The following is a 21,489-nucleotide window of genomic DNA, read 5'->3' as shown; positions in this document are numbered from 1 at the left end:
CAGATTTAAATAAAAACCCAAAACAAGAAAGAAAAACATTTTTGGGACACAAGAACAAGCTGCCCAGGGAAGTTGTGGCATCTCCTTCACTTCACTTCTCCTTGACCACAAGATGAACATGAGCTGCCAATGCGATACTGCAGCTGGCAAAGCAAACAAAAATCTGGCTTGCATCTACCAATGCATCTCGAGCAAGACCCAGGATGTCATCCTCCCATTGTATTTGGACTTGGTGAGGCTGAAGCTGGAGTATTGCATCCAGTTCTGCTCTCCACAATTCAGGAAGGATGTGGAGAAGCTTGAAAGGGTCCAGAGGGGAGCCACATGCATGTTCAGACAGCAAGAGAACAGGCCTTTTGAAGAGCGGCTGTGAGCTTTGGGACTCTTCAGACTGGAAAAGCCCAGGCTCAGGGGGGACCTGGTGACTGCCTATAAGTACATAAGGGGTGTACATCAGGTTCTGGGGGAATGCCTGTTCACCAGAGCACCCCAAGGGATGACAAGGTCCAATGGTCACAAACTCCTGCAAGATTGTTTTAGGCTGGGCATAAGGAAAAACTTCTTTACTGTCCAAGCCCCGAAGGCCTGGAACAGTCTCCCCACAGAGATGGTGCAAGCACCAACTCCAGACAATTTTAAGAAACATGTTTTGGACTTTAAAAAAAATTTAAGTCCATTTTTTGGACTTTTTTATCTTACTGGGATCCTTTGACCCTAGCTGACTTCCTTTCCCTTGGTCAGGAAGCTGGACCTGATGATCTTACAAGGTCCCTTCCAGCCCTGATGTCTATGAAATCTATGGTTGTTATTTAGTAGATGATGGACAGGTATTTGTCTGGAATGGTTTAGGAATAGCATATCTTGCATTTGTGCAAGGCATCAGACTAAATTATCCTTCTTGAGGTCCCTCCCAGCTCAATGATTCTGTTCTATGGTGTGACTTATCCATACTACCCCAATGAGCCTTCCAAGTGCATTGACATAAGACACTGATTGAAAATGGGGAGGAGTTTGAGAAAAAAATAAAAGGCAATAGAGCCATGCAAGATATAAAAAAGAGCCGGTTTATGAAAAAGAAATGCTAATATGAACTCAAGTATCATTATTTCCCCAAAATATAAACTTCTGTGAACTGTACAGGTTCTTTTTTGTGCGATTAAGATACTGGAGTGGGACTTAAGTGTTCTGAGCTAAATTCTCAGCTCTGCCATACATTTCCATAACAAGGTAGTCAATCTCTTTGTACATCAGTAAAATAGGGGCTAGCCTATTTAGACTATTAGTTCTACAGGGCAGGGACTATCTCATATTCTATGTTTGTACGCCACCTAGCACAAGAGAGATTCACTCCTGACTACAGCCTTCAGAGACTAAGGTAATAATGAAAATAATAAACCATGTTATCCACTTTCTTGGAATTTATGTAGTTGTCTACTTGAGCATGGTCATATGAGCATGGACATGTGCTGGGAAATCCCAGTATTAAAAAAAAGTGCACTGAAAAAAGTAACATGGCTCACAGGGCAGCAGCGTGCACCACCCGAAATCAGAGCCTGGCCAACCAGAGCCACACTCTGGCTGCCAGCCAGGCTCTGTGCACCCGGATCCCCACTGTTGGTGCCCCAGGAGGCCCCCAGGACCCCAGGTAAAGCTGCTGGGGCCAGGCCAGATGCTCCTTTATCCCACCCAGGGCAATTTACCCCACGCTGGAGCGCAGAGGTATTCCCCAGGGGCAACTAGCATCAGCACAAATATGTGCTGCTGCTAGCTGCCCCTGGGGAAATGCACGTGCATGTTCATCTGGACATGCCCCATGAGTGCAAAGAGGATACAAGTGCTACCACATGATAACTAATGTTTTATACCCATTTTGTATAAGTGATACCAGGCACTCTCTTTCCGGTCAGTGGGGACTGGATTAGATCTTAAACTACATTTTGGGTATCAGGTCCCAAAAATGTAATAAAGACTAATGCATTAGTTCATTATCTCACCAAACTCCTGCTCATTTTAATTATTATTTATACATGCTTATACATTTAGAAGAGATATCAGGTATTCATTTTAATGCAATCAATTCTATTAAAAAGCTTCCAGCATCAGATGTTTTAAAATGATACCTAGCTTGTGTGGAATATTCAAAATATTCCAAAAGCACCTCAACCACAGACTTGTCATAAGAGCATAGACTTTATCTGGAAAAAGTATTGTTGTGACCCCTCTATACTATAATTCTGCATTTATTTCAAGGATAACACATTAAGAAACCAATAGTGATGAAGTCTTCTTTACTTTCAGATCCATATCACAAATGGTAGGGATGTATATTGTATATTTATATGTACATACAAAAACAGACAAAAAAATCAAGATCTAAAGTCCATGTTACATTCAGTGTCTTGCACTTGTTTAATAGAATGTGTTGAGCTCATCTAGGTACTATTTAGTAATTCAATTTCATTAACCTAGCATAACAACAAGTCTAGTGTTTCATGTAGAAATACTGTTTCCTGCATTAAATCCCAGCATGTTATGGGCACATATGAGCACATACATGCATATAAAAAAAGGAATACCTAATGTTTTTGAAGGAAAAGCTCAAAAGGTATATTAACTGTACAGCTCATGTTAATATTGTGATTTCCCATTAGATTCTAGTACAAGTGTATCTGATCTCAGTTAATATATTTAGTCCCTTTGGATTCCTAGGATGAATTCTCATAATTGAAAAAATGCATATGAGCTGAACAACAAATAGCAAGGGCAGGTACTGTCATTTTCATATTTCTTTAGCGTGGAGACTATTTCATTAAACACAGAACAGGGGCTCAAGTCATATCCAGATGGCTGATCTCTATAATCCAGCTATTCAGCTCATCCATCTCCTTACACAGGCAAGCAGTCAATAGCATGACATGAGCGTTTGAGTCCCAGCGTAAAGGATATAAAATATTGACATTTAAGGGACTTGTTCACAAATCTTTTTCGAATAATTTTGTGAATTATTGCTGAGCATTGATACGAATGGCAGAAGTTTGGCAGCACATGAGCATTTATAGTGGAGACAAGTCTGTTCCTGTCAATTACTAATTAACTAGTATAAAATGGAAACTTAGTCACATGCAGAATTTAGTAATAAGATTACCCACACTTAAAGAGCTAGCAATTCTTTTCCCAATTAGTTTTAAAGACAATAACATTTTTTACCTACCACTACAAAAAGCACTACTCAACTTTTTGATGTGTAATTAGAATGAAGATGTGTAGCACAGCAATAATAATCTCTCTTATGCCAAATAACAACAATGGAGACAAGGAAGCTCAGGAGAATGAAAAATAAAGTTCTTTAAATGCTTTCTTGGTTTCCAAGTCATTCCATATGTCTCCAACAACCTTTTTCATTCTCCATTGACTTGGACAACGGGGTGAAAAGCACCCTGTTTAAATTTGCAGACGACACCAAGATTTGGGGTGAGGTGGGCATGCTAGAAGGGAAGGATAGATTACAGCAGGACCTAGACAGGTTACAAGGGTGGGCAAATGAAAATAGGATGGGATTCAATACTGACAAGTGCAGGGTGCTGCACTTAGGCAGTAGGAACCAGCAGCATAACTATAGGCTGGGGAACTCCCTTCTTGAAAGCACAGTGGCAGAAAGAGATCTTGGAGTCATTATTGATTCCAAGATGAACATGGGCCAACAATGTGAGGACATGGTCAGTAGGGCTAACCGTACCTTGTCGTGCATCCACAGATGCATCTCAAGCAGGGCCAAGGAGGTGATCCTCCCCCTCTATGCGACACTGGTCAGGCCACAGTAGAGTACTGTGTCCAGTTCTGGGCGCCACACTTCAGGAGGGATGTGGACAGCATCGAGAGAGTCCAGAGGAGGGCCACTCACATGATCTGGGGACAGCAGGGCAGGTCCTATGAGGAGAGGCTATAGAACCTTAACCTGTTCAGCCTTCACAAGAGAAAGCTGAGGGGGAACCTGGTGGTTGTCTATAAACTTACTAGGGGGGACCAGCGGGGATTGGGAGAGACCTGTTCCCCCCTGAGCGCCTCCCGGAGTAACAAGGAATAACAGCCATAAGTTGCTAGAGAGTAGGTTTAGACTAGACATTAGAAGGCACTACTACACAGTCAGGATGACTAGGATCTGGAATCAACTTCCAAGGGAAGTGGTGCTGGCTCCTACCCTGGGGGTCTTTAAGAGGAGACTTGACATTTACCTAGCTGGGGTCATTTGAGCCCAGTTTTCTCTCCTGCCCAGGGCAGGGGGTCAGACTAGAAGATCGACAAGGTCCCTTCTGACGCTATATCTATGAACCTATTAATCTATTTGCTCTTTTCTGGAGAAGCATCAGGACCAAAACAAGTGTTGCAGACTCGGAGGTACTTTCTAGATTCACTGGTATAAGTGGAACTATATTCACCTAAGCTTCCCTGGCTTTCTGGGAAAAGTCTGGCAAGTCTTAAAAATCAATGGGAATCCTCATGGGAATTAACATTTGTAACATTATGTAAAAGATACATGTTCCACAATAATCTCACTTATCCACCTGAAGTCCGACTGTTTTTAATGAATGGATGGAGTCAAATAAGTGCAGCAAGTCTGTGATCAAATAATGAATCACAGAAGCACAGTGTAACAAGAAGTCCCTTCTTGCCTGCAGCCCCCATTTTGTGCATTTCTTTTTTCTTCTGAGTATTGGCAGAGACCTAGCACATTCACAGCATGGGTGTGGCAAGGCTCAGAGCAAGCCAGAAAGCTGAAGTGGCTTTCTGTAGGAGAAAACTACAAACTACATCTATATATCAACTGAGCTAAGTGTCACAAAAGAAAATAAAAGAAGTAAAATATCCACTTTAAAGCAAAGCCTGTAAGAGACAAGACAAACCACAGTACCTTGAAAACATGACTGTAAATATATCCTGGTGAACACATTCCCACTTTGATTAAAACCTATTTCCCAAAGCAAACTTCCCATATCTGCCTAAAGTTTATGCTAAATCAGTCTACTGCATCCAACATAACTCACTTACTCTCCCCAGTGTTTGATCCTTACTACCTCACAGTACATTTTTATATTTCATCGGTCTCCTCTTTACCCTGGCATTCAGTATTTTATATTTTATACCTTTTAACTTTTAACAAATGTATTTTTCTTTAAAGTAAAATCATACCTTGTATTACTAGAACTATTATTGAAAAATACATTGGAAATGTAATCACTGGAATTGTATTGCTGTACTGGACTGGTCCCCCTGAGTGAATGCAAGTATGTATGAATTAGTAGATAATTGAAGACAAAGCAAGAACCTCTGGTTAATTGACAATAGCCTAGCCAGAGGAATTTACCATTACAAAACTTTACTCTGCAAACCATTTTAGGCTAATCAAACCAAGGTACTGACTCCTGGAATGTAGTACCTACCCTAGTGACTATTCCTGCAACCCTTAACAATACCATTGTTAAATTAATCAAAATCACAAACTGCCTCCCAAAACTGCACGTACTGGCAGGCAGAGACCCCTGTGACTAACAGCCATCATGCACTACTCAAGACCCACATGGGACAGTGACTTCCAGATTGGGCAGCCAAGATAATGCTGAGGGATCACACAAGTCTGCCAGAAAGGGATAAAAGGCAGTGAAGCATGGCCCTCAGTGGTGCCCTCTCTTCCAGCACCTGACCTACTGAGACAGAAGGACAAGCAGGCGACCCCCTTCTGGAGAAGATGCCACCTTGGAGGAAGCTGACCATCGACAGAAGATCCACAGGGCCTTGGATAAGTAGATATATTAACACCAGTGCTCTCACAATCACTACAGCAGTTACTATATACTATCCTACATGGGTTTGAATGAGTGAGTGAATGCGTGTGTGTATGTGTGCTAAGGTGACCAGTACACATCATAACCCCCCAGAATTTGCATTTATATTTTTATTAAAACTTCACATCCCATCTAATAAATAAGAATTTATAATGATCCTGAGAGTTGGTCCTCTGTAGCCAACAACAGATATGAAGTTGCCATGTCATCATAGGCCGTGTATAGATGAAATGAGGGCCATGTGTGCACGGCCCTTTAAAGCGGGCTAAATGCTTTTGCACCACTTTAGCAGTGTTGGTGTTTGCATGCCTCAACAGTGTATTGTGCATTAATTACAGCCCCTGTAGCAAATTCAGCAGCATAATGCACCTTAAATGACTTGGGGTACAGCAAACTAAAACTCCTCCGAGGAGTTTTATTTTGCTGCCCTGCCAGTCGTGGAGCAAAGCACCAGGCTCTGTGCAGCTCAGGGGCTCTGCAGGAAGCCTTGCAGCCAACCTGGCACCAGCCTGGGAAGGCAGGCTCTGCCCAAGAGAGGAAGAAAAAAAACCCCAATGAGCTTGATCTCTTTTTTTTTTCCCCTGGAGCCTGCCTGCCTGAGCTGTGTGGGGACCTGATGCTTCCCTCCCCAGCTGCGGTGCCCCCTGGGACCACCCAAGCCAGGTGCCTGTGGGTGGGTGCCACCTGTGGAGGTGGGGGGAACGCCACTGCTGTGGAGGGAAACACCAGGTCCCATCCCCACCCCCAGCCCAGGGACTGCTCAGACAGCTCACCCTCCCCGCCACGGGAGAGGCAGGCAAGTCGAATGTATGCATGACATGGGGGTTTAATTGACCCTAAATTGAAACTATGTTTTAGAAATCCCACTACTTCAATTTAGGGCCCCTGTATTGTCTACATACACCCTAAGGCCATATCTGTAATAAACTGTTTCACTGGTTGTGGTTATGCCGGCATACAGCTGCTAACAGTGAAATTTAACTAGAAATCTTGCACATCTGGATGTCTTTGCTTTTCTACAGTATATTATCATACAAATGAAGCCATATTGGCAAAATAAGTGTTGTGCTATGAGATAAGCATTTGTGTCCTTTGCATCACAATCTGGAACACTGTCCTGTGAGACAATTTCACAGTGCATTGTGGGAAACCTGAACTGCTTTCATAGAACTGTGGGATCAAGTACCCACAACTCCCTTTGTTCCACCCCATAATCTTTAAGTTGTCTGCTTTTTTCTATATATAAATATATACATATATACACATACACATACTGCTACAGTTCCTCCATTGCATTCCATGATCTGCTCTTCCTTATGCTGGTTTTCAAGCTTTGGGACATCTTTCTGGCATTTCTCTGGATAGCAAGTTCTGATATCTAGCTTGGAGAGAAGGTGCCAGATTCTTCCGTATTTGTGGAACTAGAACAATTGCTACAACTAAAAATAGGAATACTGAGGAGGAAAACTATTAATAGAAATCACTTGGTTATAGAGTCATTTACAGATAACTGGTTTGCACATGGTGGAGCAGAACTTCTGGGTCTGTGTCTCAAGCACCAAGTGGTAGAATCAGATCATTATATGATTTTAGGATTATAGGACTTTTGGAGGTCGAAAGCCATAGTTTCGGAGTTGTGTAACACATTGGATATTGATAAATCTATGATGGAGGTGATAGTCATCTAGGTTTGCAAACCAAGAAATTGTGTTTGGCTGAGCAGGATTGAGACTCTAGGGAATGTACAGGAAATGAAAGGGATCAAATACCACAGACTTTCTGAACTGTAGTGGGATAATGGAAGGAATGCACTTCTCTAGTCTATCCTGCTCCTGGCTTTTGATTTCTTGCTCTGTTCTTTAAAAGAGGGCTTTTGAGAAACTACAGGCAAGCTCATACACATTGGTAACACAAGTGACATTTTGTTATGTGTTCAGCCGCATGAAGTGCTCTACAGCTGTGCCCTTACAGAAGAGCGTGGCTGAGGACTGCTTTAAAAGGGCCCGATCCCATGAAAACCTGTAATTACATGAGGGTTCAAATAAAGGCACTCCAAAGCAGAGCACCATCATTAACTTGTGTCATCCCATGCCAGACCAGGGCATGGCTGATGCAGCCCAGCTCTCCTCCCAGTGCTGTTGTCAGAATGGGAGGGGGAAAAGGGAGGGGAGGGACTCACCTCTGGGGTTTCCCCAGTCTCCAATGGAGGTTGGGGTGGGTGGACTGGAGTCTTTTCGAGGGGAGAAAGGGGAAAGGTCCCGGGGATTAAGGGATTAAGCTGCAGTTTAGAGTGCCTGCAAGTCTGCAACCACTCTTCCCCTAGCCCTGCCCCTACCTGGGTTGGAGGTGGCTCCAGTCCACCCACTACACCCTCCATTACTGGCTGGGGAAAACCCAGACTGAGATCCCTCCACTCCCTGCCCTCCTCCCATTCTGAAGACAACACTGAAGGCTTGAAGAAGGGAGGGGCAGGGCTAGGGAAGAGTGGCTGCAGACTTGCATCTGCTATAAACTGCAGCTCAATGACTCAACCCATGGACCCAAGAGTGAATGTCAGTTGGGTCCAGGGGATCACTGTAACTCATGGCACTTCTTCTGAAGTGCCATGAGTTACAGCAGGGAGCTACATGTCTGAAGTTTGCCAATTATGCTTCTTAAGGACCCAACATACTCTGTGCCTTTCTGCTCTGGAAGTCGTACTCTATGTATCTAGAAAGCAGCAAGTTAAAAATTGAGCAGGCGCTGAATAATTTTTGAATATGCATTTAGCAGACTGAAAGTATACTGAAGATATATGATGATCAGAGATTCGGGTTTGCTCTGATTAAAAAAAAAAAAAATCCCCAATCTTCAGGTTAAAAAAATAACCCAAATCCACATATTTGTACAATTAAAATGAAACACCATGAATACACACACATATATAGTGGTATTTCAGTTTAATCATGCAAAAATGTGGATTTTGGGTTACTTTTTTAACCCAAAAATTGGAGATTTTTTTTTTTAAACAGAGAAAATCAGGATCTCTGATGATGACTAGGCTGGATCTGAGTGAGCCAAATATTCCCATTCTTATTGCTGTATATTGTGTTTACATAATAAATTGTGAGGCAAGGATGAAATGTTACTAGTACTGTGGAGGAGGGAAGTAGAAAGAATTCCTACTGAATTTGAACAGGCAAACACAAAAGTGTACTTTGGTACTGTAGAGCTGTGGGAAGTCTTAAGAGCATTCATTTACAGTGTATCTGAATTAGGAAGAAAGTTCCTTGGTATTAATTTGTGTTACTTTGAGAATTTAGTGTACTAGGCTGGTACAGTATATTTAAGTAAAATTGTTAATATTTTTATGAACCTGGTGAGAGGATATTGATTTGGCGAGATCACATTTCTACTTTCTCAGGCAAGATAATTAAATATTTATACTCAGAAAATAAAGATTAATGAGTACTAATAAGAATAAGAAATATTTCTAAAAACATTTAAAACTGCTTTTAAAAAGTTCAAGGTTATGACTACATGAATCATAAGTCACTGTGCACCTACTGATACCAAATCACCTTATTTTTCACTGGGAATAAATAGAAAGGGTACTATGGCAGTTATGCAGGCAACTTGTTAGGAGGCAGTATATGCTCCAGCCATGGGAAGATACACTTGTCTATGAAAAGCAATGGTTGGTTTAATCAGTTTTTCCTTTTCCTTCACTGGAGTTATATCAAATAACACCACTAGATGTTATGGATATTGTGTTCCTAAAAAGTCTAAAAACTTGAAGATGTGCTATGAAGAGACAATCTTATGTTCTATTCCGAGAGAGAGAGAGAGAGAGAGTGTGAGTGAGTGAGTGTGCGCGTGCGCCTGTATCCAATTTTATTCTGAAATAGTTTAAAACAACTTAGAACACTGAAAGACTATGCAAGGCTTGTCAAATCTAAGAGTTTTCTTTGTAGTGAAAAATTAAATGCAGCATGACCATTTCCATCCAAGTTAATATTTTGAATGCATGATTTCCACACAGTTGAATTATTTTGCATTACCAAAGTGTTTTGCTTCTAGGAATAATTTCAAATGCAATTTTCTATTGTTGCTTGGAGGTTAGTTCATCATATCACTTGTCAATTAACCAGGTTACTTATTTGCAAAAATATTACCTTCTAAGGGTATTTTATAAACAAAGAGAGAAGTGCCTGTAGATCTTAATATTCTGCTATTTTAAAATATATTAGCAAGAATTCACATATCTTCTCACTCTAATCCTAACCCTACCCTCCAGCATATCTACTACATCCCGCAGCTTGGTGTCATCTGCAAACTTGCTGAGGGTGCACTCTATGCCATCTTCTAGGTCATTGATGAAGATATGGAACAAAATCAGCCCAAGACCAACCCCTTGGGATTGTGGTGAGGCTGACCAGTCCGTAGTTCCCCGGATCCTCTTTTTTCCCTTTCTTAAATCTGGGCACTGTGTTTGCTCTTTTCCAATCATCTAGAACCTCTCCTGATCACTGTCAGTTTTCAAAGATGATGGCCAGTGGATCTACAATCACATTGTCCCACTCTCTCAGCTTCCTCAGGTACATCCTGTCTGTCCCCATGGACTTGTATATGTCCAGATTTTCTAAATAGTCCCTAACCTGTTCTTTTGCCACTGTTGGCTGCTCACCTTCTCCCCAAACTGTGGTGCCCAGTGCAGTAGTCTGGGAGCTGACCTTGCCTGTGAAGACTGAGGTGAAAAAGGCATTGATCACTTTAGCCTTTTATGCATCCTCTGTCACCAGGTTTCCTCCCCCATTCAGTAAGGGACCCACACTTTCCCTGATCTTCCTCTTGTTGTTAACATACTTGTAGAAACCCTTCTTGTTGCCCTTCACATCCCTTGCTAGCTGCAACTCCAATTGTACTTTGATTTTCTTGACTTCATCCCCCCATGCCCAAGCAATACTTGTATACTTCTCCCTAGGTGTTTGTTCAAATTGCCACTTCTTGCAAGCTTCCTTTTGGTGACTTGGTTTACTGAGGAGTTCCCTGCTAAGCCAAGCTGGTCTTCTGCTATAATTGCTAATCTTCCAGCACATCGGGAAGGTTTGTTCCTGCACTCTCAGTAAGGCTTCTTTAAAGTAGAACCAGCTCTCTTGGACTCCTTTCCCCCTCAGAATGGCTTCCTAAGGGATCCTTCCCATGAGTTCTCTGAGGGAGTCCAAGTCTACTTTTCTGAAGTCCAGGCTCCTTACTCTGCTACATTCCTTTGTTCCTTTCCTCAGGATCTTGAACTCAATCTTTTTGTGGTCACTGCTGCCCATATTGCCATCCATTACTACATTTCCCACTGCTCATAATTCATCCTGGTTTGTGAGCAGCAGGTCAAGAAGAGCATGGCCCCTCATTGACTGCTCCAGCACCTGCACCAGGAAGTTGCCCCAGCCCTCTCCAAAAATTTCTTGTGAATATATGATGCAGTTGCTTGTGAGTAGATCCCAGAGGTTCTTTCCAGTTCTTTGTCCATATATTCCAGAATTTCCTAGTTAGCAGTTCTAAAATTCTAGATTCTAAAATGCCTAGTGAGCGACAGAGATCATTTAACAAACACAGCTAATAGCACAGTCTTATGAGTACTTAATTGCCTGGCACTTCCTGTTATAAGACTGTATTTAGTTACTTGGTTCAAGTATGGATGGCTGGAGGCAGGATAGATTGCAGTTGAAAGAAAGGCTGTAAAGCTGAAGACAGTAGTTCCATAAAGGAGTTTTCTCAGCATCCTTCAAGACAACCTTGTAAGGTTGTCCTTGCTACAAAGTAGTATAAGCAGGGGTCCTGGTTTTCTCTAATAAAAACAAAAAAAACAACAATCCCCAATTTTCAGGTTAAAAAAAAAGGAGCCCAAAATCCACATTTTTCCATGATAAAAATGAAACACCACCAAATATATGTAGCCCAGGTAACTTGGGTATATACTCCCCTTCTCCAATTGAAGGGGATTGTTAGCTGGCAGGTGTGCTGTGGGGTGGGAACTGCAGACCGCTCCATTTCCCTCTGTCCCTATAGAACCAGGCCAGGCCAGCCACAGGACTTAACTATATACACATTTATTTACATTAACTTATCACAAGGGAAAGGAACATGGATATAAACATACGTACAATGTATAAATATATTTATAAGATATCTAAACCAGTAACATAAACAATACCCTCTGGGTAAATGACATAAAACCTTATACCAGTGCTCCAGATACAGGTAAGTCACCGGTAAGTATCTGATCTGAAACAGATAAACCTCAAAGATAAAAAATCCTGAGGGGATACCCCAATGTCCTTGGTCTTTTCCCAAGCCCTACAAAGAAGCTGGTAACTTTAGGGGGGGGCCCTCTCAGTGGAACCTCCCCTTTTAGAAGCCCTTAACTAACCAGGAGGGGGTCTCCCCTCCCCCGTGGGAATCCTCTTTTCCCTGCAACTCATGACTCCCAGGCCCGGAGGGTGATCCTAGTCCTCTGCGCCAGGCTGCTCTTTCACCTGCAGTGGGCTTTGGTTGGTGGGGGGGTCACTGTCCCCTGGAACAGGGCTCCGCTATGCAGGGCTTCTGGAGCCTCTGGGTTGGCCCTGTCTGCTGGCTCAGTAGCCTGTTCACTGTCTGGCTCCCTGGACTCAACCTTTTGCTATGGGTCAGAGGCCTGGGCTGCCTCGTGCAGCACCAGGCTCGGTCCGCTCCCAGACCCTCCGTGCAGCACCTCCTGCACCGAGCTCCCAGCCTCATTTTGGGGGTTGAGGACCTGAGCTGCCCAAGCGCTTCAAAGTTCCTACTCCATGCACTGGCCTGTGCACCGGCTCTGGCCACACACCAGAGGTTGCAGACCCGAGCTGCCTCGCACAGCTCCCAGGGTCTGGACACCGTGTGCCATGCTGCACACCGAGAGCCTAGCTGCTGGAGCCGTCCGCCATTCCCAGCTGATGAAAGTCTTCAGGGGCACTTCTGGGCTACTGCTTTGCCCTGCTGAGCAGCTCTCCTCAGCTCTTCTAAGCCCTGCTCTTCTCTCTCTCCCGGATGTGCTTCCCTCATGCTGGGCATGCAGCTCCTTTTATATGCTCCAGGGCTCCGCCCCTGAAGTCTTCCAGACCTGAGTGTTGCAGTCTTCAATCAGGTCCATGGTGGGGGGACAGGGACTCCTTTCCCTCTCCCCTCAGGAAAGGGGAGTGACTGAACTCCTCTGGCTGCCTCCTGATTGAGGGATGAGCTCCGTCAATCAAAACAACAAGATTTCAAGCCTGGGACTCAATGCAAGCTCCAAAAGGCAAGCCTGTTACACTCTCCCCTGTGGAAATCTTCATCATCCCCAGTGAAGGTCACATCCCCAAGCCTAATTCTCACTGGGCCCATGAGGCGATGGATACCTCTCCCAGTATCCCAGAAGCATCATGCATAAATCACCTTACAGGCCTGCGGTCATGTTTGGGATGAGGAGTGTGGTCAGGCTCTGGGCTCCCAGGAGGCCCAGGCAGTGCAGGTCTCATGTCACCCACAGTGCCTTCTCTGCTGGTGGATGGAAGTGGCGAAGATGTCTCTCTGTGTGAGCCTGCAGGTGGATCGCCCTCCCCAGCAACTCCCATGGGTAAGGCTACACTTCAGGCCCCAGACCCAGTTCATCTTCTACAGTTGGGGGCCTCAGGCTGGGGTGGAACTTGGATGGATACCACCCACAGTCAGAGTTGGAGTCAGAGTCTTCTGGCACTATGGCGCCTGGAGGGTCAGGTGCAGGTGTACCCTCCTGGCAAGAGAGTCGGGGACGAGGGTGTTGAGCCAGTGGGCAAGGCCCCATCAGTTCCCCTATAGGCAGCAGGAGATTTCTCTGTATGACTCACTTTTGTCCAGACCCGGCCTCTGGGGCAATCTCATATACCGGTAAGTTCCCCATTTGTTGAACTATAGTGTAGGGCTCGGCCCTCCACCATTCCGCAATCTTGTCTGCCAGCCAATCCAAGATTATGTAAGAGCACCTGGCCCCCTGGCCACAGTCCCTGCTCCTGTACACGAGCTTCATAGTTCTTCTTGTGGCACTCTTGATTCCTCCCCACTGCATCGGCTGCTAGTTGGTATGCTCACCTCAACCAGTTCCACAGCTGTTGGGCATACTGCCCATTGGTTAAGTGTTGCTTGTAGGCCTTCTTCACCCTCAAACATAAGTCTATCCGCAATTGGGGTTGTCGCCCGAACATCAGTAGATAGATTGGCCCCAGTGGTATCGTTACGAGTAGCGTTGTATGCATGTACCAGGTAAGCCAAATACTGGCTCCAAGTGGCCTTCTGCTCATGTCTTAAGGTGCCAAGCATATTCAGGAGTGTTCGATTGAATTTCTCTGGTTGTGGGTCCCCTTGCGGGTGGTAAGGGGTAGTTCAGGACTTTCGAATCCCCACAGTGGCAAACACCTCTCTTAGTAGTTTGCTTTCAAAATCTTGGCCTTGGTCTGAGTGTATTCATGCAGGCAGCCCAAACACCGAAAAGTACTTCTCCCAAAGCACCTTTGCCACTCTCCGAGCAGTCTGGTCACGGGTGGAGAAGGCTTGTGTGTGTTGGGTAAAGTGATCAGTCACCATGAGTATGTTGCCCTTTTGATTTCCCTCCCTTTCTATGGATAAAAAAAATCCATGCACACCAGCTCCAGTGGCTGCAAGCTCTGTATGGTGTGCAATTATGCTGTTAGGATTGGCAGGGTCTTCCTCTTTATGCATCTCTCACAGTTGAGACATTTATCCTTCACATACTCCGCCATCCGTGGCCAGAAGAAACGTTCCCTAGCTAGAGCCAGGGTGTGCTCCATACCCAGATGACCAAAGTCATCATGCAGGGCCCTGAGTGCAAGCTCCTGCTGCTCCTTGGGAAGGATCAGTTGCAGCAGTGCCCTTCCCTCTGGGTCTTGTACTTCATGGTCTAGCACCCTGTCAAGGAGCCACAGCCTCTCCCACTCTCTCACCAGGAGACAGGCCACAGGGGTGACTTGCCCAATGGTGGGAGGGTGCTCAGCGCTCTTCCGTCGGGCCCATAACATGTCCCTCACACGTTGGGCCCTGAACACATACCTCACATCAGGGTCTTGCTCCTGGGCCTGGCACCATTCAGTTTCTGTAATCTGGGGAAGAACAGCAGGGGTCAGGGTCGTATATTGTATCTACACCTGTGGGATCCCATCAGGTGGTATTCCTAGGGTCTCAGCTGCACAGACTGCATTCACTCCCTCAGCCACAGGGTCCTTCTCTCTCCTGGACATGCTTCCCTCATGCTAGGCACGCAGCTCCTTTTATATGCTCCAGGGCTCCACCCCTGAAGTCTTCCAGACCTGAGTGTTGCAGTCTTCAAATCAGGTCCACGGTGGGGGCATGGGGACTCCTCTCCCTCTCCCCTCAGGAAAGGGGTGCAACTGAACATCTCTGGCTGCCTCCTGATTGGGGGATGAGCTCCACCAATCATACAGCAAGATTTCAAGCCTGGGACTCAACCCAAGCTCCAAAAGGCAAGCTTGCTACATACACACACAAGTATCATTTCATTTTAATCATGGAAAAATTTGGATTTTGTGTTACTGTTTTTAACTTGAAAATTGGGTTTGTTTGGGTTTTTTTTAAATCACAGAAAAAACAGGATCCCTGATTATAAGGAAGGGCAAGTGTCTGATTCCCTTGTAAGTCAGCAAAGGAGCAATGAACAAGTGGTAGCAGACAATCTTTAGTTTCTTGCCAGAGGATCAAATAGGTAATGTATTGTGAAGAATAGCTGTACTTAGTTTGCATAATGAGATTTTGCTACCTGAGCAGTTTTCAGCTATCCCACTTCCTGCTAAAAGTGTGTGTTTGAGAAAGAGAGAAAGAAGAGGTGTGTGTAACCTTGTTAGTCCTGAAAGTGTGTGTGTGTGTGTGTGTGTGTGTGTGTGCGCGCGCATGTAAAATTCCATTTCTTTTTAACTGGATGAAATCACATTAGTTCTTAGTTAAAAAAGCAACCAGTTTACAAGGAGTTGTAAAATTTACATTTTGAATCTTTATATTGAGACTAGTAGCTTTCTATAGGGAGGCATGCTCTAAACCAACAACAAGATACAATTCTTTGGCTTCTGCAGGAGGTCATATTACAGTATAAATGGCACTTTTTGGCCTTTGAAATCTATGGATAAAATCCTAGCCAAGTTACAAATTTCAAATTGGCTTCACTGCATCAGGATTCCATTCAGATAAATAAATTAAAAAAAAATCCAGAATTAGGTTTATATGGCTCCATAACATTGTAATGGATTTTTTTTTTTTTTTTTTACAAGCAACACTGCCATGGAACAGAATGAGTTATTGAATGAAACATGAATTCAGCAATGGAAATGTGAAGGTTATTGAAGTCATATAGGAAAAATGCCAAGTAGGAAGATTTATGAATTCATACTAGACCCAAAAGAGATATGGTTTAAAGCTATTAAATCATTGTTAGCTACTTAAAGAAAGACCATTATATAATTTTCAAATGAGGGGGTCTGATTAGTTCACAACAGTATTTTTATTGCAGTCTGGCTTTATAGAAGCCATGATCGAATTCCACCATTTTTCCTTATTGCACATAAGAACAATAAAATTGAATCCATAAGAAAAGAGAAATCTAACCTATTTCATATACTTAGATTGGGAAGAGTGGACAATTTGACTGGGAGCAAATCTGGTGGTTTTTATCCACATAATATAGGAAGAGATGGATATATTAAAGTCAGGTGCAGTGGAATCACTAATATCCACATATCAGCCAATTTTTAATCTTGGTTGTGAGTAAATTTGGTACCTGCAAATGCAAGTAGCAAATTTACTCACAAGTAGTAACTGTGTAGTAATGCATGTGTAGACACCAACCCGGAGCAAATTTGCTTCCTGAAGCACACACAGGCATCCTGAGGTTAGTGCAGGCCCCTATGTCCCCCTGGGTAGGCTGCAGGCTAGCCACACCAGCCTGCCTGCATCCTGGTGCTACTGCCTGGCACTGCAGTGCTGCATGGCTGCCAGGCCCACACCATCTAGGCCTGCAGGCTGCTGCAGGCTCTTGCCAGGCCTGTCAGCACCCAGACCCAGCTGTGGGCTTCCTGTCAGCCCAGACCAGTGATGAGAAGTGCACCATATCTTCCTATTCTGATATCACATGCACCAAATTGGGAAATAAAGCAGTGATGTCGTACTCACAAGTGGTCACAAACAAAGTACAGATTGGGAGCTTAAGAGGAAAAGTGCAGGAGATATCCTCAGGGTAGCTTCACTACTTCATTTCTGGGTTTAGTGCATGCAGCAAGGGAGTGAATGGTTCTCAGCAATGGTTTCAAGTACACTCAGAAAATGATACAGAAATACCCAGTGTGTCTGCTCTCCTTTGGGTTAAGCTAATTTGACAGGAGTAACTTGAGTTGACTCTTCTGCAAAGAGATATCCTAAAAAGAACATGAGCTCTGAACTATTTATTCAACCACACTTGTTTTAATTATTTTAAATTTCATGTAGATTTGAGGTTATTGCATTCAGGGGTTACCGTGTAATTTGTTTTAGCTGTCAGTAAATTGTGTGAAGATTAATCTTATCCATCTAGAACTTAAATTTAAACACATAAGCAGTCCTATTGATTTCATAAAGCTAAGCATGGGCTAAGCATTTTGCTAGATAATAGCTACAGTGGTCTTCACTTTTCAGGATTAAAGCCCGTCATTGTGATGTTAAATTGCATTTGCTGCATTTTGGCTTGATATAACCACCCTTAATATCTGCACAGATAGGCATTTAGATTGACCTAACCCTAGTTAGGTCAATCAAAATGTAATATATGTACATATGCAATGTCTCTTCTGATAGCTCTTCTGATATCTTTTTGTGATGTTATGAAATCAGATAACTCTTTTATATTTCAGGTCATGTCTGCACACTTTGTTCTATGAATCTTTTTATCCGGTCTTAGAGTTCCCAATTTCTCCGTAAGAGTTAAGAGGTAGGTTTTGTAGTTAACTAGAAACTAACTAAAAAGTTAGCAACTGATTCCTAAGAAGGTAAAGTCCCAAGACTAGAGAATAATCTTTTGACTGAAGGATTGGATTGTAGTAAAAATTATAGAATGTATTACTAATCAGCAGGGATCCTGACTTTCTCTAAATAAAAACAAAAACAAAAAACAAAAAAATACTCCCCAATTTTCAGGTTAAAAAAGAAACCCCAAATCTACATTTTTCATGATCAAACCGAAACACCACTATAAATATATCTATCTATTAGTGGCATTTCATTTTAATCACTGAAAAATGTGGATTTTGAGTTACTTTTTCTTAAACCCAAAAATTGGGGATCTTTTTCTTTAATCAGAGAAAACCAGGATCCGTGCTAATTGATGTCAGGTCCATTCTTAGGAACATGTTTACCAAAGAGATGGAGAATCTAAACATTAGTTTCTCTCAGTCTTCCCATCCCTAGTTAATACTAGTAACTAATTTTGCCCTAATTTTTGCTCTAAGTTGCCCACTATAAGTTTTCCTTGTACAGCATGCAGTTTATACATTGACCTGCTTTTGCCGTCACCCCCACTCCCTTCAAATCACCTTTGCCTTTTTCTCAACAACTGGGCATAGTGTCAGATAACTCTCTTTGTGTTAAAAAAGGAGACTTGAATATGATATAGAACATTTATTAAAATATTACTTAGCAAATAATTCTTGTACTGAATGCTTCACTGTGTTAGACTTACTGTCACAAAACAAGGTTCTAAGAACAAAGCAAAAAGTAGTAAAACTTGAACATATTCTTTGAGGTAGCATGACACAACTAAGAAGGTACCAAGAACTTTATTGACCCACTACTGCTTTGTGTCCATTCTATTTGCTCTCTTACAGGTGGCATTCTGAAATTCTGGAGCCCTTTAATATAAAATAAGTATATCTTTGTTTTTATGTACTTGTATTGAGTGTATTTAGATTATGATCCAAATCTCAAAGACCTAAGCAACTAAAGTGTAAAGGAAGTGTCAGAAGGGACTACTGGATCATCTAGTACAGTGATCTCCAACCTTTTTAAGTAGGAGATCACCTTTGGCATTTAAAAGCAACCCAAGATAGACTGCATGCCACCACCCCACTTTCCCCTGTCGCTCCTGCCCAGCAGGTAAGTCTGTGGGGAGGGAAAGGGGGTGGGGCAGATTGAGAAAAAATTATTTGGGGGTGCACCTCCCTAGCAGGTAAGTCCTACCTGGCCAGGGCCCCACTCAACTTACCCTTGTTCCTGCCTTTGCAACACTATCCCTCACTGCAGGAGCCTCAAACTAGCCCCTGCCCCTTCCTTTCCACACAAACTGACCTGCTGGCCCCAGAAGCCTTACCTAGAGTCCTGGGGGCCTCCTAGGGCTTCAGCCACAGTGATTCTGCTGCACAGAATCTGGCTGGCAATAGCAGCATGGCTCCAGGTGGCCCAGCTCCGCTTTTCAGCAGTGCGTGCTGGCTAAGCATGCATTGCACCATTTTATTTTTCCATGTTTTTTTTTTTTACCCCTGAATATCCAGGGGTCAAAAAAAGCCCAGTGCAGCACAAACTTCGGCAGTGCACCCTTGCAGCACAAAGAACACAGGACTGCATGGTATGTGGTGCTGCAAAGTTGTTTGCAGTGCCACATATTGCATGACTGCACTCATCTGGATGTGCCCTGTGGGTGCATCTACACATGCTATTAATTCAATATAGACATACTGTGCAGTAAAATACTGTTCAGTAAGCCTTCCCTGGGAGCACATCTACACATGCATCCTGTTGGGAGCAAATATGCTTGCAATGGAAGCAGCCTGTCCCTGTCCTGCTCTGCCCCCAGTTGGCAGAGCTCTTCAGGCCCTATGTACATCCAGACACACAGCTGTCAGGGAGCCCCATGCCCAGCAGGGCTTCCACACCCAGCAAGGGGCTCACTGGAAGCTGTTCCATTCCTGGGGTAGCTGCCAGTGACCCCTCAGCTGAGTAGTAAGGCCGATAGGTCTCCAGTCCTGGTGATGCTTGGCTCCTGCGGGGAGCCAGGAGCCACACAGTACCAGGATTGTGAGAGTGCAGGGAGCGACCCTATCACAGTGCCGATCAGTTCCCAGCTCCTGGGGGGATCCAGGAGCCTGAGCAGCACCTGGACTGGGGACAGAGAATTCCCCCGTCCCCTGTGCCTCCTACTAATGTGGCTGACTGGGAGCAAATATGCTCCTGGTCAGTGTCTACATGAGCGCTACTGCACAGTAACTACTGCACAGTTAATCTAATACCTGTATTTACATGTACTAGCTACCTGCACAGTAGACCAATTTATTGTATAGTAAATGCCACACACTTGTAGTTGGTGATGCTTTACTGTGCAGTAGTCTAGTCTACTGTATGGTAAAGAATCTCATGTAGACGTGCCTAAACTGTCCAAGTAACAAGATCAAACCTCACAACAAAATACAGCCTTCTTCTTAGTTGTCACTGGAAATAGGGTCCAGACTCAGAAATTGTTTGGAAAATGACTCTGGATAACTAAGAAGTTTTCCATCTGAACAATTTGCATAAAATCCACAGAGGCACTTGGAGTGTCCAAAATGGTTCTTAGGCAGATTCTTTGTACCTAAGCTGCAAAAAATGATCTAGGGAACATTTTGCTTAGTAGCTACTTGGAGGCCCACATATTTGTCCTGCACTTGCAGCATGACTGATGCACAGGGATATCCGAATCTGAGCTCCCTCCGTTGAATAGAGTAGACAACTAATTTTTTTTTCTTTCAATCACCTGCCTGGAGCCAAGTGTCCAATTTTTAGGCATTATCTAAGTTGGCAGGTAGCAAAAATCCCTTTCTAGATGTTACCCTGTGCATGCTGAGCTAGGAGAAGTGGTGCAGTAACTATGATCAGCCAGGCTTTCTTGGTGGAAAGCCCTATACATGTAGGATACAGACAGTCCCTACCCAGGAGATTTTGCAATCTGAGAGAGATGGACAGAGATAGAAACAGAGAGACTACAGGCAGCAGGGTGATAACACAGACCAACTAGAGGTCATAAGAAAGAAAACAATGAAATGATACTGCTCAACAGAGAAAGTAGTGATCTTAGCACACCAGGCAACTAACTAGGGAACAGAGAAATTTCACCAGATTTCATTTCTTTGTTAAAGTAATCAATAGATTGAATTCGAATTAATGTGACTAACAGCTACTTAATCTGGTTACCATAAGAAAGCTGTTGTGTCCATTGAGTGATAAATTATGCACTTTATATATCATGATATGTCACTGGCTTTTAGCATATCTTAGTTCTCCACACTAAGTTTCCTACAAGACAAATTTAGGCTCCTGATCTTTTTGCTCCATTTTTCCTGTGAAGCTCCTGCTGTTTTGTTCTTTGCTGTTTAGCCATCTGAATCCTGCACTGGCATACACATGCAGAGTCATAAGAGAACAATATTTGGACAAAATACTGAATCAATGGACTGAAACATGCAGCGGTAGGACAGCAGCAGGTGCAGAGAGAACTCTGCTGGGAGGGTTTGTGCTACCACTCTGTGAAATAACTTTGTGTTGTAAAGAAAATTATATGAATCACTAAATGGATTAGATGCAGTCTGAGAAAAGATCTAGCTTCTTTTAGAATAGAAAAAAAATG

The sequence above is a fragment of the Alligator sinensis genome, unplaced genomic scaffold (genome assembly GCF_000455745.1).
Source record: "Alligator sinensis unplaced genomic scaffold, ASM45574v1 scaffold395_1, whole genome shotgun sequence".
In the NCBI taxonomy this organism is placed as follows: domain Eukaryota; kingdom Metazoa; phylum Chordata; order Crocodylia; family Alligatoridae; genus Alligator; species Alligator sinensis.
Note: the sequence above shows the minus strand (reverse complement) of the source record.